Here is a 13,023-nt window from a genome sequence, read left to right on the forward strand (position 1 = left end):
GCCACTTATTTATTCCTTCCTGAAATGCCAGCCTTGAACATTTTTTGATAGCTGCCAGCAAAGGGAGTGTTCAGTGGCAAGCCACTCACACCACATATTCCAGAAAAAGTGCAATTCCATCAAACATACCTCCACAAGCCTGCTGGTATGTTCTCGAAATATAGCAGCATATTCCTTTATTTCTTTCTCTCTTCCATTTTTAGCAGCTTCAATGAGAACGAGCAGTGGAACGGTGGTGTCTAGGAAGGAGTCTGAGATGTGATCTATGATGGCTTTCCGGAGCTGCAGAAGAAAGCAGTACATCAGTACCTGCTAACTGGATTATTCATTAAAGTCTGCTGTAATTATTGTCCATCCCTATTTCTAACATCAACACCTACATGCTGTACTCCTGCATTATTTGCAACGCAGGTCTGAGACCTCTGGCAGCTATAAGTTCTGTGTTACACAGAGAAATATATTTCATTTGAATGACAACTTTAATATGCCACTAGGTAAATATGCCTGTTTGTTAGTGTTTGTACAGATAGATAAACACTACAACATGTACTGGCTCTCTTGAAATCCAGGGAGCCAAACAAATATTCCTCCTCCTTGATGAATAGGCTACTTAAGTGATGTTACATGTGAAAAATTAGTTAGCCCAGACCTCGTATCTCCTGGGTATTCTCCCTTGTAATTCAGATGCCAAGGGAGAAGGCCATTTAATCTTACAAAGAAAATATTAATTCAATCATGTTTGTACTCACAAAATAGCTACATCCCATGACTTCATAATTGCAAAACTACCCAAGTGTTTCTTTCTGGGAAACCCAGTGACACGGTCTGGTTTGCAGAATGGCAGCCTTCGTGGTAATTCTGTCAATGAGATTACTGATGGTGCCACCTGATAATGTATTAATAGAGCAAGAAGATCCATAAATGAGGCTGGAGTTCAATTTTCTCTGCTTAAATTAACTGTTCTTGAACTTCTAACTTAAATTATTAAAGAAGTATAACATTCTGCTATAAATTACCTGTCTGAAATTCAGTTTCAGAGAAGCTTGTAACCGATCACTGGGACGTTACTTCACTTAAAAGGTTATTTTGCATGTTCCCTACACATGACAGCTGCTCATTTAGATCATGCAGCACTACAACAAACATACCAACTGGAACAATAGATGAAGTGCAATTCATTATTAAATGCACTGAATTTCCTACTCCCAGTCCAGTATTTTTGCAGTATATAGAGAAGATACTGATTGGAACAGGGAAGGATGTAAATGTTTCTCAGCTCATCACGCTGTTGCCAAAGCACCGTTTCCACTTGGTGTTTTATTCCAAGGTATCTGTGTGAAAAATCAGTAGAAGTAAAGACTCTTACCAGGAGAAAAATAGAAAAAAACCCACAATCTTTTTGATGCTGCTGTGTCTGCAGGTAGGGCAGTGACCATGCAGAGCAAAAGGGTAGTGGGGAAATCTGCTGATTCTCAGACAAGATCTGGATATGAATTCCACCACTGGCTTTCAGATAGCCTCAGCACCTCAAGTCAGCTCTCCTTGACTCACCAGAGGGACAGACAAACACAGGCAATTCATGTTTGGAATGGTTTCTTTGTCTCCTAACCTACTGCAGCCTACCACATTAGGATACACTGTCTGGATACACTGCATGTTTGCAAAGTCATTTACAAAGACAGAGGCTGTTGGATTCCAGTACAAAATTGGATTTCTTACATTCTCAGCTTTATTCAGGCTAGAATTTAAAAAATAATAAAAAAAAAAGTTATTAGAAAGTTTCCAGAAATAAAATACATTGAACCTCTAGTCCTGCCAAGTTACCTGCTAAGATTTCTCTGTTGTAAAGGCTCCACTAAAGAAAACAGATATTCTTGCCTGTTTAAAATTAGGTACATGAACGTGACCTTGAAGAGTCACAGTTTAAAAATTAAGATTGCCATTTACAAAAAACAACAACAAAAAGTTGTGGAACTGTCATACCTATGGCAAATGATTCGTTATCTCCAGCAGAAATATTCTGGAGTTCTTTCACAGCCTTAGCACAGTGTCACTACAATAACCTCAGGCACATTTGTGGTGAGCTTCAGGTACCCAATTTCAAACCAGCAGCCTCATTTTATCTCTCATTACATAATTCTTTGCTATAGCTTTTCACTGGTTTTCTTGGCTTAATTAACCTCTCACACAGAAATTATCATTACTATTTTGTTCTAAGAAATGCTCTATCCTGCAATTATGCAGCAAAATCACTTCTTCAAAAAAACAGAGATAATGCTGTGTCTTTGCTGAACACAAACAAGTCTGAAATTATGTTCCTGTTGCAGCTCTGCAAAGGAATACGTGAAGCTGAGCATTGCAAAGGATGCGTTGTGTAGCATTAAAGAACAAAGAAATACAACACAGAAAAAGAAGGAAAAGAGGAAAGAAAAAAGGAGTATCTGAGGCAATAACTATTTCTTCTCCTGCTAACCCTAACAAGCATTTCTCCCATGACTTGGTAAGTCTGTTTCTGACTCTGGCCACTTGTAGGGCCAAATGCTAAAAGCTGAGTAGCCAGGAGGGAGGCATAGGAGCAAAGGACAGCACCAGTAGTGCCAGCACACAGTCCTAGGAAAGTTATTGTGCTATAATTAAACTTCTTCTCGTATTTTTAAGTGAAAGAGACAACAACAGAAGAGGGAGAGGAGGGGGAGGAGGATGTCTGACAAATTGTTTTCTTCTTAAGATGCAGGGTCTTACCCTTTGAGCACACTGGTACAGAAGCATGGAGAATTTTTGTTTTGATATCAAAATGCATTATAAGAAAACCACTGGAACATGTTGTTTATAAAACATGGGGCATAAGGTTGTCAAAAACAGTGGAGGGTAGAGAAAAAAATGCCAGCAGCTGTTTGCAACACTATTCAACATCAGTAGTGATGAGCACAGAAAACTCTGTTTGCCTCCACTTGCCTCTTGCCTTACTAGATGACCCTGGCAAAAGTCCTGCACAAACCTCAGAGCAGTTTTTCCTGAGGGATCTCCCTTTCCCATTTTGAAGCAGAGCCAGCAAGGCCATCTCTTCTGTGTCCAGAAACAGCTACCCATGATGAAGAAGTTACATAAAAACATAAGAATATCACCAGGAATAACATTTATTAAAACAACAAACCAGCCAGAACTGCAGAGCAACCACAGGAGAAACATCTGTGCAGTCCATTCATGCTACACTGGGAAAGAACTGGGAGGCAAGAACTGAGTATGGTAATTTCACATAATTACAAATTGGAAGGAATATGCAATTCCTTCCTGGCTGTTTGTGCAGCTCTCTTCGGCAGGGAAGCAGTGATCCAGGTAAAACTGCACACACAGAAATGACATGCACATCTCCAGCACAATACAAGTTAAAATCAAAACAAAGATCAGTTTAAAATCCGTGGAAGTGATGGCCAGGCTCCTGAAATGAATGCAAACAACTTCCCTTGAAAAGCCTGAGAGTTTTGACACTGCCTGTTGTGGGGACAGCTACTGCTGCCTTCAGTCTTGCCAGACACAAGCCCTCCTTCAGTCCCCTTGCTGTGGGGTGCAGAGGTGTTCCAGAGGGGCCCAGGGCAGCAGCTGACAGGGACAGCACCTCTCTGGTGGTTTGCTTTGCTGGCTACTACTGAAGAGATTTTAAAAATACAGCTTTATAAGGTTTCATCTTTAAGGGCAGTTTTGCAGAGTCCCAGTCATGCCTGAAAGCAGAGCACACTGCACACTTCAGCCCTGAATCCACTGAGAGCACCTGATGCAACACCAGCACAGGTACAGAGTATACTAAAAAATAAAGTATCATAAAAGCTGTAAGAGTAGAGCAAACAACAATTTTCATGTTTCTTGTAAAATTGCTAGGAGACAGAATAACAAATGTTTGTAAGTGAAAGCAAATAAGACTCTGGTGCAGTATCTGCATGCACAAATTCACTATTTCTTGTCTCCCAAATCAGGAATTAGGCATGCAGTAAGCACTCCTCCTGAAACAATTCTTATGCAATTCATATGTATGAACATAGAATTGGAGGAAATAGGTAAAATATTTCTCATAAATGCTTTCCAGTGGAAAAAATGTCAAGAAGTGCAGAGCTGTTCTGGTAAGAGAAAATTACTGGTTCTAGATTGACTATAAATTGGGCATGATTACATCCAGCCTGAACGTTTTCCAAAGGTTTACAGAAAGACACAAATTGAATTAGTGAACAGCTTTTAACCACTGTAACAGAGTCAATAAAGTGTTTTAAGCTGGAGTTTAATTAACTCTTGGAAGGAAATGAATGGAAGGGTTCCTAGATACACTGAGCTGGTGATGCAGGTCTCTGCACTGAACACATTTTGGACAGAATCTAAGCAGAAACCAAATAGCTACTTAGTTGAAAATACTGTATTTATATGATATTCTCATTTTTCAAGGCTTCCCCTGACTGATTATGGGAGCAGGAAGGTATTTATTCCTCATCTTGAAGCACAGGCTGGCTTGCAAGACTAAATGTGAAGTTGGGAGGGATAGTCTTCCACCAGGGAGTTGATAAACAGTTTGAGCTGCAGACAGGATGAAAGAGGTGTGCTCTTGTTCTGTGCAGCTGTAAATTTTCATGCACTTGGTGGGGCAGCCTGGCTGAGAGCACTACTGACTTTCCAAGGGTTTTCTTTCTGAAAAGGCACATTATACACTTCCAGCATAATTTGCAGTTTTTCCCCAAGATATTTATTGCAGAGAAAGGGTGTGAACACAGCTGATGCCTACTGCTAACCTTCTTCCCTTCACTGAAGGTGTGGATCCTGGTCCATGTTTCACATTAGTTTTAGGCCACTGGGATGTAAAATGGGGGGCAGACTGTGGGCTGGGTGTTCCAAGGACCCTCTTGTGTGGTGAGAGGTCTCACAACCATAAAGACCCACCCATAGTGATTCAGTAGTTCCTTCAAGGTGTCTGTCAAGGTTATTGAAAATTAAATATATCTTGATGGCCAGAGTACACCACTGATAGATATCTACAGCAAATGTATTTAAACATGTATACATACAGCTATATATTCAGTATCATTTGGCAGGGTTTTCTCCCAGAGTTTTAAAAACTGGTATGTAATATATATAAATATTCTGTGGAATGGTGTAGTTGTCTTCAATACATTTTTATTATGGGGAAAAAAAATCCTATTTTCAAAATGCATAAACTGAAAATAGCAAATTGGAGGAGAATCCCTGAAGGCCTTTTCCCACCTCTCACTGGCCCAGGTGCTCACCTGCCTGCGGAGGTCTCTGGTCCTCTTGCACATCCCTTCTATGGCCACGTTCAAGGCATCACTTCTCTCTGCCTTGTCAGCCTGCAACCAACAGGACAGAAAACAATCACTGCCTGCCTGGGATCCCCCAGCAAGCACATTCTGTGTCCCCAGCACATCAGAGCATTTGGGAAATCAGACATGCCCAAGGATTTTTCCAACATTCATAGTATTTTTCATACATTTCAAGAGCCAGTAGCACACTATTCACAGAATGCCAATTTGTGATGTTAAGCATAATTTGCTGAATCAAAACATATGCTTTAGAAGCAGTATACAGGAACAAAATAAACACTTCTTAACTTCTGAATTGCTGTAATACTCCCAGGGTAATCAACAACATGAACAGAATTATGATGATAGTGATGATAGCGATGATGATGATGATTAATAATAGTAGTAACAACAACAACAACAATATTTATGGCAATCCATTAATACCCTATTCATGTGAAAAATAATGTTCTCTCTCTATAAACAGTGTATAAATTCAGGTGCCCACAATGCAGTTGGGTTATGCTTTTGTCTGCAGTGTTCCTTATTTTCCTTCTGTAAAACAGAATGGGCGAGTTTCAAAATGTCCAAGATGTTGCAATGCAAACACTATCCATGAAATGGCAATTTCTTCATCCCACAGCACATTCATCCTCAGCATCTAGTAGACTGAGTTCTTGAGATACTTGAGAGGTCTGGAGAGAATCAGCTTTACTTTCTATACCATTTTATTTTTTTATTTCCATCTATAAGGAAAGTGCTTCTACCATCGTAACCTATTTGAAAGGTGTACTTCACACTCCACTGGACTGCCCAGCCTTTGTTCCCTACAATTCTACTATAATACTCCTGTGCCTACTAGCTGGTTTGAACTTGGTTTTCTTCCTGTTAGTACAGAAACTACGTGAGAATCCAAAATGCCTGGTGAACTTTGTTTGCCTAAAGCAAGCAATCATTGCTCCCTACCTTGGAGTGCCCTGGTCCAAAGGAAAGAACCACAAATAGCTTTACACAAAGTCAGCACACATGACATTTACAGCACAAAGAACCAGACTCTCATAAATGCCAAGCAAAAGCTATGTACACTGACCACGCTATTTGGACTTCACTTACCAAACACTGGGAAGTCTCTATTATGAGCATGACTGTCCCATTTTATAAATAACATTAAAATTAATAGGAAAATCATAATATCTCGGTAGGCACCCAGGAGTATAAGCTCATTATCTATGTATCATACTTCAATGAGAGTTATTTCCTTACTAAAGAAACCTGTGAACAGGACAATAAGCTTAATATTCAAACAAAGACTAGAGGTGGCAAGCAAAGAACTCTTATACTAAAATTGAATGTGCAATGTCATAAATGCCTTGAAATTATTATCACATATCTATCAACTGAAAGGAAAAACTGCTTTAAAAATTGAGCTTGCATTTTCAGGGAGATTTAGAAAATCCCCTATGACTGAAACTGCCTACAGTCTTTGCAGGGAACAGATGATCAAAACCAGGTCTTGGAGAAAGGTCTGAACTTCACCTTAAAACCTTCAGGGAATTCCTGGAAGTGGATACTCGCTTTTGTTCCACAGCAACGCCATCATTTCTTGTAGCAAGGCTTACACAGGAACTGAAGTATAAATAATGACTCCTCTATTATGCTTTGCAAGCTCTTGTCAGCCTTGACAACAAAATGATCCCTTCTGAACTGCTAGGTAAACAGGGCCAGGAAAAACCCTGTGGGTACGACTCAGCTTATGCCTATGCATTTTCAGACTACAAAAATGCACTGGCATATCCTCTGAAAGCTTTATATTTAGAGCCTATTTTTCTACAAAAATAAAATAATTGTAAAATATTGGGATATTTTTCAAATTCTCTGGTAATCTGTAACTTCAAAGGTGGCCACTAATGATACAACTGGCTCTAAGCTAACCTAAACCTTTGAAGCAGCTAATATTAAATAACCTCAGGCAGCAAGTGGCATAAAATATTGAACAGTGAACAAGTTAAAGACACTTTATTCTCAAATTCTTAACCTAATGGTCAATGTCTAGAAAGCAAATCTAACTAGAAATGAAATTCTTCTTCACCTCATGTTTTCCCTAAGAAATAAGTCCACTACAAATGCACTGTAAATGCAGCTTCAGGCTGGAGAATATGGACAGCCCAGACTGCAGGTAACCTCAGAACTGCAGACTCTCATTCTTCCCTGAAGAAATGTAAACATCAACAGCCCCACACTCAGTCTGGGTAAATCCTTAGGAACTTCTAAACTGTGTGCAGTCTTTTCCAGTCAGGGGACACGTGAGATCTCCACCTGGGATTGACCCCAACACCTCCACACCCAGCAGAGTGCGGCTGGCTCACCCCCAGCCATGGAAGCCACATGCCTGGGGGTGAAATACTCTGCATCTGCTTGGCAATGAAATCCTTCTGGTGACTGCTGGACTTCAAACAAACCTATCCTGAAATTGTTCCTTCTTGTACAGAGTGACTGATTTAGGGAAATGTGAATTATGCACATTATTCTGGGTCTGGAGTTTAAAAATCAGGCAGTTGAGCCTTTCAGTTATTCTGCACTCACCTACTGGTTTTTTCCTGTAAAACATAGCATAACATAACATAACATAACATAACATAACATAACATAACATAACATAACATAACATAACATAACATAGCATAGTATGATATGATATGATATATGATATATAATATGATATTATATTGTATTCTATTAGATTATATTGTATTCTATTATATTACAAAATATTAAAAAATAACAGCTATATGGCTCCCTTATGAAGATCCTAAAAGCAATATCCAGTTCCTATTTCAATGCATTTTTAACATCTGAAACATTTTACAAGCACTAAGTCATAGTGTTATTAATATTCCACCGAGTGAAAATAAGTATTTTTAATTAACACTGGCTAGCCTGAAGATAAATGCTGGGTACTGCAAATAATACAGGCCCATCTATTTTCCACCCTGGCAAACAACATTAGTTGAATGTCACAAAACCCACATGTGCAGAAAATGGTTCCTGCTGGATTTCCATTGAGAGCAGGACACACCTGGGGGCAGATTCTCAGCAGGAACACGTGGCCATGTCCCCTCTGGTGTGATGGAATTTCCAGCAGCAGGCTGTGTGACCTTGCCAGGCACTGCAGAGCCTCTGCAGCCCCAGGTACACAGGTCCAACCCCTGATGTCTGCACAGCCTGGCAGGACTCAACAACAAGTGTCCAGCCAAACCCCTGCGGGTGCCAACAGCCACCAGCGGCAACAAGGGCTGCAGGAATTGCACACTTTGTAGAGCTGATCTTAAACAAAGGATTGGATAGATACTCTGAGAAGGGCTTTAATTTCACTTTGTTGATACTCCTGAAGGCCCACAAGTGTTTGCCTGATAGTTGCACTGATCAGGAGATTATAAGGAAGATATGGGCAGAACTACTTGAGTGATCATCTCATCTCTTCTAGTACTTAGGCTAATGTTCCCATATTTAAAGATCCGTGCCAGAAATTAAGCATGTGTTCTGTTTCATGGGATGTGTCTGTTCCTAAATGGTCATTGCACAATCTTGGGAGGAATAAATAGAAAAAAAGTCCAATCTACTAGCATGATTTTCTTTGTTTATCCCAGAATGACAGAAAGGTTTGAGTTGGAAGGGATTTTAAAGCCCATCTCATTCCAAGCCCCAGCCATGGCAGGGACAGCTCCCACTGTCCCAGGTGCTCCAGCCCCAGTGTCCAGCCCAGCCTTGGGCACTGCCAGGGATCCTGGGGCAGCCCCAGCTGCTCTGGGCACCTGGGACAGCCCTGCCCACCCTGCCAGGGAGAATTTCTTTCCCCTGCCCTCTGTCAATCGTCTCCAGCAGCTGTACCATGGCTCTGTGATACAGCTTTTGATAGAGTTCCATGTATCCAAAACCAGGTTTAGTTAAAAAAGACTAGCACATTTATCAAAATCAGTTCTCTTTGGAAGTATTAAAAAAAAAAGAAGCCAAGCTAAAAGGTAAACACCAGTCAATACTACAATAACTTTATAAATGTCAGAGCTCTAATTAAATGACTGACTGTTTCAGCCTGCGTGTTGACTGAAAATAACCCCACACTCAGCAATTAGAGAGTCCCATACATTGCACCTTAATTTCAAAAAACCCAAAAAACAAACTCTCTTAGGTAGGATTTTAAAGCAAAGTCACAGCCTCTATAGAGACACCAACCTTTTTATGTTTGTTGTTACAATTCTGCGTGTAATGTATAATGTTTGGGGTTTTTTGCATATGGAATTTATAAATGGTTCTTTTTTGATTTAGAAAGTCACTGTGAATTCTAATAAAACCATAAGATTATAAGTAAATTGTATAAAAAGCAATTTTACAATTTATTTTGCATTATGAAGCAATTTTGTCATTACTTGGAACATTTCCACACTTCTTTGTTTTTTTTTTTCATATACAGCTTATAGAAACCCTGATCTTTCAAATCCTGTTGTGGAACTCAACTAAGTAAAGACATCTACAACATCTGTCTCAAAAAAGCCCCAAAAAGCCCATGAACCTTTATAAATTCAATCCTGTTGCAGTTTTCATTTACCCTAGCTGGTTCACAGCTGCCAGAATTAGTTAACACCATGCTTCAGTCACCAGTAACTAAATAAAACTAATGCCACTTGCTGCACTCTTTGCTAGGAGGGGACAAAGGGTTTGCCACCTTGAAGGTCACACAGAGAGAAGGAAATCCCAGATGACTGTTTGCCTATGTGAGAAATGCCAAGTGTGGGGCAGAACCTCCTTGTATTCCTTTGTACCAGTCTGGATACCACTGGGCCCTGGGATTTGTTCCTTAAATGCAGAATTCATTGAAATACTATTTTACCCTTTGATTTTTCAGCTTGTTGTTCAAAGTGCAGTGTCCAAGTGAAAGCCAGGACTGCTGGTTGGAGGTGCCAGGTCTGGTTAAACACAGCAGAACCAAACAAAGAGCTCCTCCAAACCTGCAGAACTCAGTGGACAGGTCTGTGTCGAACTCAGAAATAAATGCACTGGTTGTTTACAGTTCTTCTTTCCAGGTATGCCTCATGCTTTCAAACCAAATGTTTTCCAGACCTCTTGGTTCTCCCCCATCTGGAATAACTCCTCGAGCACAAGCAACCCCAGTGAAACACGGAACTATTTCTATTCACATGGAACTATTCACTGCCTCAGAAACCTCTCACATGAACATTTCAGAAGTTATTCAAGGAATCCTCTGACAAGGCAGTTAAGGCAGAACCTGACATTTCTGACATTTTTCCTTTGAAAAGGTAAAAGCTCCCAGGCCTTTTCATGCAGCATTTCAAAGCCCATTTTCACTGTACATCAAAAGCCTGGGAAGAAAAATTAATTTAGAAGTACATTTATTACCTTTCTTTTTTAATACAGGAAACACAAATGAATAACCCACAAGTACTGTAAGTTGAAAATCACCACCTCCATCAGTGCCACAGATTCCCTACTCTAAACACACCCACCCTGGTGTGACTTTTTTAGGACACCTGGCTCAAGAAAACCTATTTCTGTGATAAACAGGTAAGCATATTTTTTTTGAAGGGGTATGGAAAATCATATGCAAGTGAGCAAATAAGGACTCCTTCATGTGGAACTGTTTCTCATTACAGACAGGGTTTTTTCCTCAACAGCTTCAATATGAGATTGTCATTTTCCTCCTCTCCAAGCCCTCGTGGAATACTCCCTATGGATGTAATGCTGTGAGACGTGAAGTACCTCATAAGAAATTAATTACCTCAACTCCACTGCTACAACTGGAGTACTAAGGGCTCTCCTTCCTGTGTCAATTACCCTTTTCCAATCAATGTGCAGGAACAGCCTAGAATTTAAAGCCTCTCAGCACAACTATTTTTTGGCATTCAGTTACATATCGTTTGTAAGACACCAAAACAAATTTCAAATTTCATTCTAGATAAGCACACATCAAACAGCCTAAAAACCCCAGAATTTAGAATGCATAACCCTTTAATTATTAGAAAACACATTGAAACACTGAAATATGCAGATCCAAATTAATCCTAAAATCTCAGAAAGAACTATGTTGCTGGAATATGCATAATATTGCACATTTTAACCCACTCTCCAAAACACTGGTGTCAGTCAGCTGAAGGTGTGGAGGGTGGCCAGGTTGTCTCAAGGACAGAGCTGGGATCTTTATCCCTGGGATAATAAATTCTCTTGGAAGTGACTGGGATCCAGTCATAAGACAAGGAACATCCACCATTCTAATTTTTTATTGTTTCTTTCTAATACCTGAGACAAATATCTCCTTTTATCAGTTTTTCTCCTACTTTTTCACATTGGGAATGTTAGAAAAGTTCAGCATGACTCCAAGGTGATCCTGAAAAAACACCCAGACTTTTCCAGTACTTATTTAGGGACAGGTGTCCCAGGAAGTGTCACATGTGTCACAACCAGTGTGTTGCAGAGCAAATACAACAATCTTTTATTAACAACCATCACTGACTACTTCTAAAGCAAAAACCAAACACCACAGGCACTTCATATTTGAAATATGATGGTCTTAAAACTTGATAGAGAAACCTTAAAGGCCAGTAGTACTTTATTTTGGTTTGTATTCAACTCCAGGCCTATCAGAGGAATCAGCAGGGAGTAAAAAGGACATTAAATTTCTTTTAATCAGATGTTAGTGTCATTCACAGATGATGCAGGAAGGAAAGGCAAACCTAAGTAGAAATAGAGCAATACTATCGAACTGACAGCAAGAAGTATACTTGAGGTTAATCTGCCTTTTACTAAGAAGCAATTTTCTAAGTTTCTAGTACGGAAGTTTTTAATTGAATATCCATCTACCTTTCACCAAAGTGTTCTGGCAGTTTTACAGCAGCAAAATAGAAAATTAGTTGGAAAAAATCTCGTTCTACAGCAGCAGCATAAGACTTTCCTATGATGAACTATCATATAAATTGCTTGGAGATTATATGCTGCTATGAGAAAGAGGAAGGGGATAGAGGGAGAAGAGAATTCAAAATAAAATATAGTGGAGTGCTGAGACAGTCCTTCTCATCCAGATTGTTTAAAAGTCTTAGCTGTACTCTAAATCTGAAAGTTATGGTCTTAAACAGCAGCTATAAATAGGGAAAAATGTCCAGCAGCAAGGCACTCTCATTCTGCCTTACCTGGGGACAGGCTGAGTTAGTGCAGGTTCCAAAGTGGCACAGCAAAGGCACAGACTGCATTTTTCAAGGAATCAAACACAAGTTTACTGTGGCTTTTGAGGTGGTATTTTAATGTACAATGTGCTACACAAATAGATTCCTGTAGTCTTAAGAGGAGTGGATCAGCACTATAAATACATATAATATATATTTAAAAATATATAGGGTGACTAAAAAATTGTATTTTTTTCTTAAAAAAATCTTCCAAGTCCTCATAGCCACTCCATCCAGTACCCTCATGCTTTCTCCTTGTATTTCCACTGTATCAAAGAGTACCATGGAGAGATAAGGAAGGTAGAACAGGAAAATGTAGAAGTTTGCTGTGTTGACACACTCCTTAGTCTGGGAAAATCTCTATGATATTGTTCATGATCACTCACAGAACAGACATGCTGTGATACTTCTTTACCAGAAAACCAAGCACCCTTTGATATCACATTGGGTGGCTAATGAAGATTGAGCTCCCTGATTTTCCCTCCCACATAACTCTA

At 39.7% G+C, this 13,023-nt stretch overlaps 1 long non-coding RNA gene across 1 annotated transcript; it reads left to right on the plus strand.

The window, feature by feature from the left end:
• Positions 1-299: 299 nt before the first annotated feature.
• Positions 300-12,652, plus strand: LOC117244640. Its single transcript, XR_004498102.1, has 5 exons — positions 300-494; positions 2,328-2,500; positions 10,198-10,320; positions 10,411-10,609; positions 10,728-12,652. It is a non-coding gene; the product is annotated as an uncharacterized LOC117244640 (long non-coding RNA).
• Positions 12,653-13,023: the final 371 nt, after the last annotated feature.

Source organism: Parus major, chromosome 6, assembly GCF_001522545.3.
Source record: "Parus major isolate Abel chromosome 6, Parus_major1.1, whole genome shotgun sequence".
Classification (NCBI taxonomy): Eukaryota; Metazoa; Chordata; class Aves; order Passeriformes; family Paridae; genus Parus; species Parus major.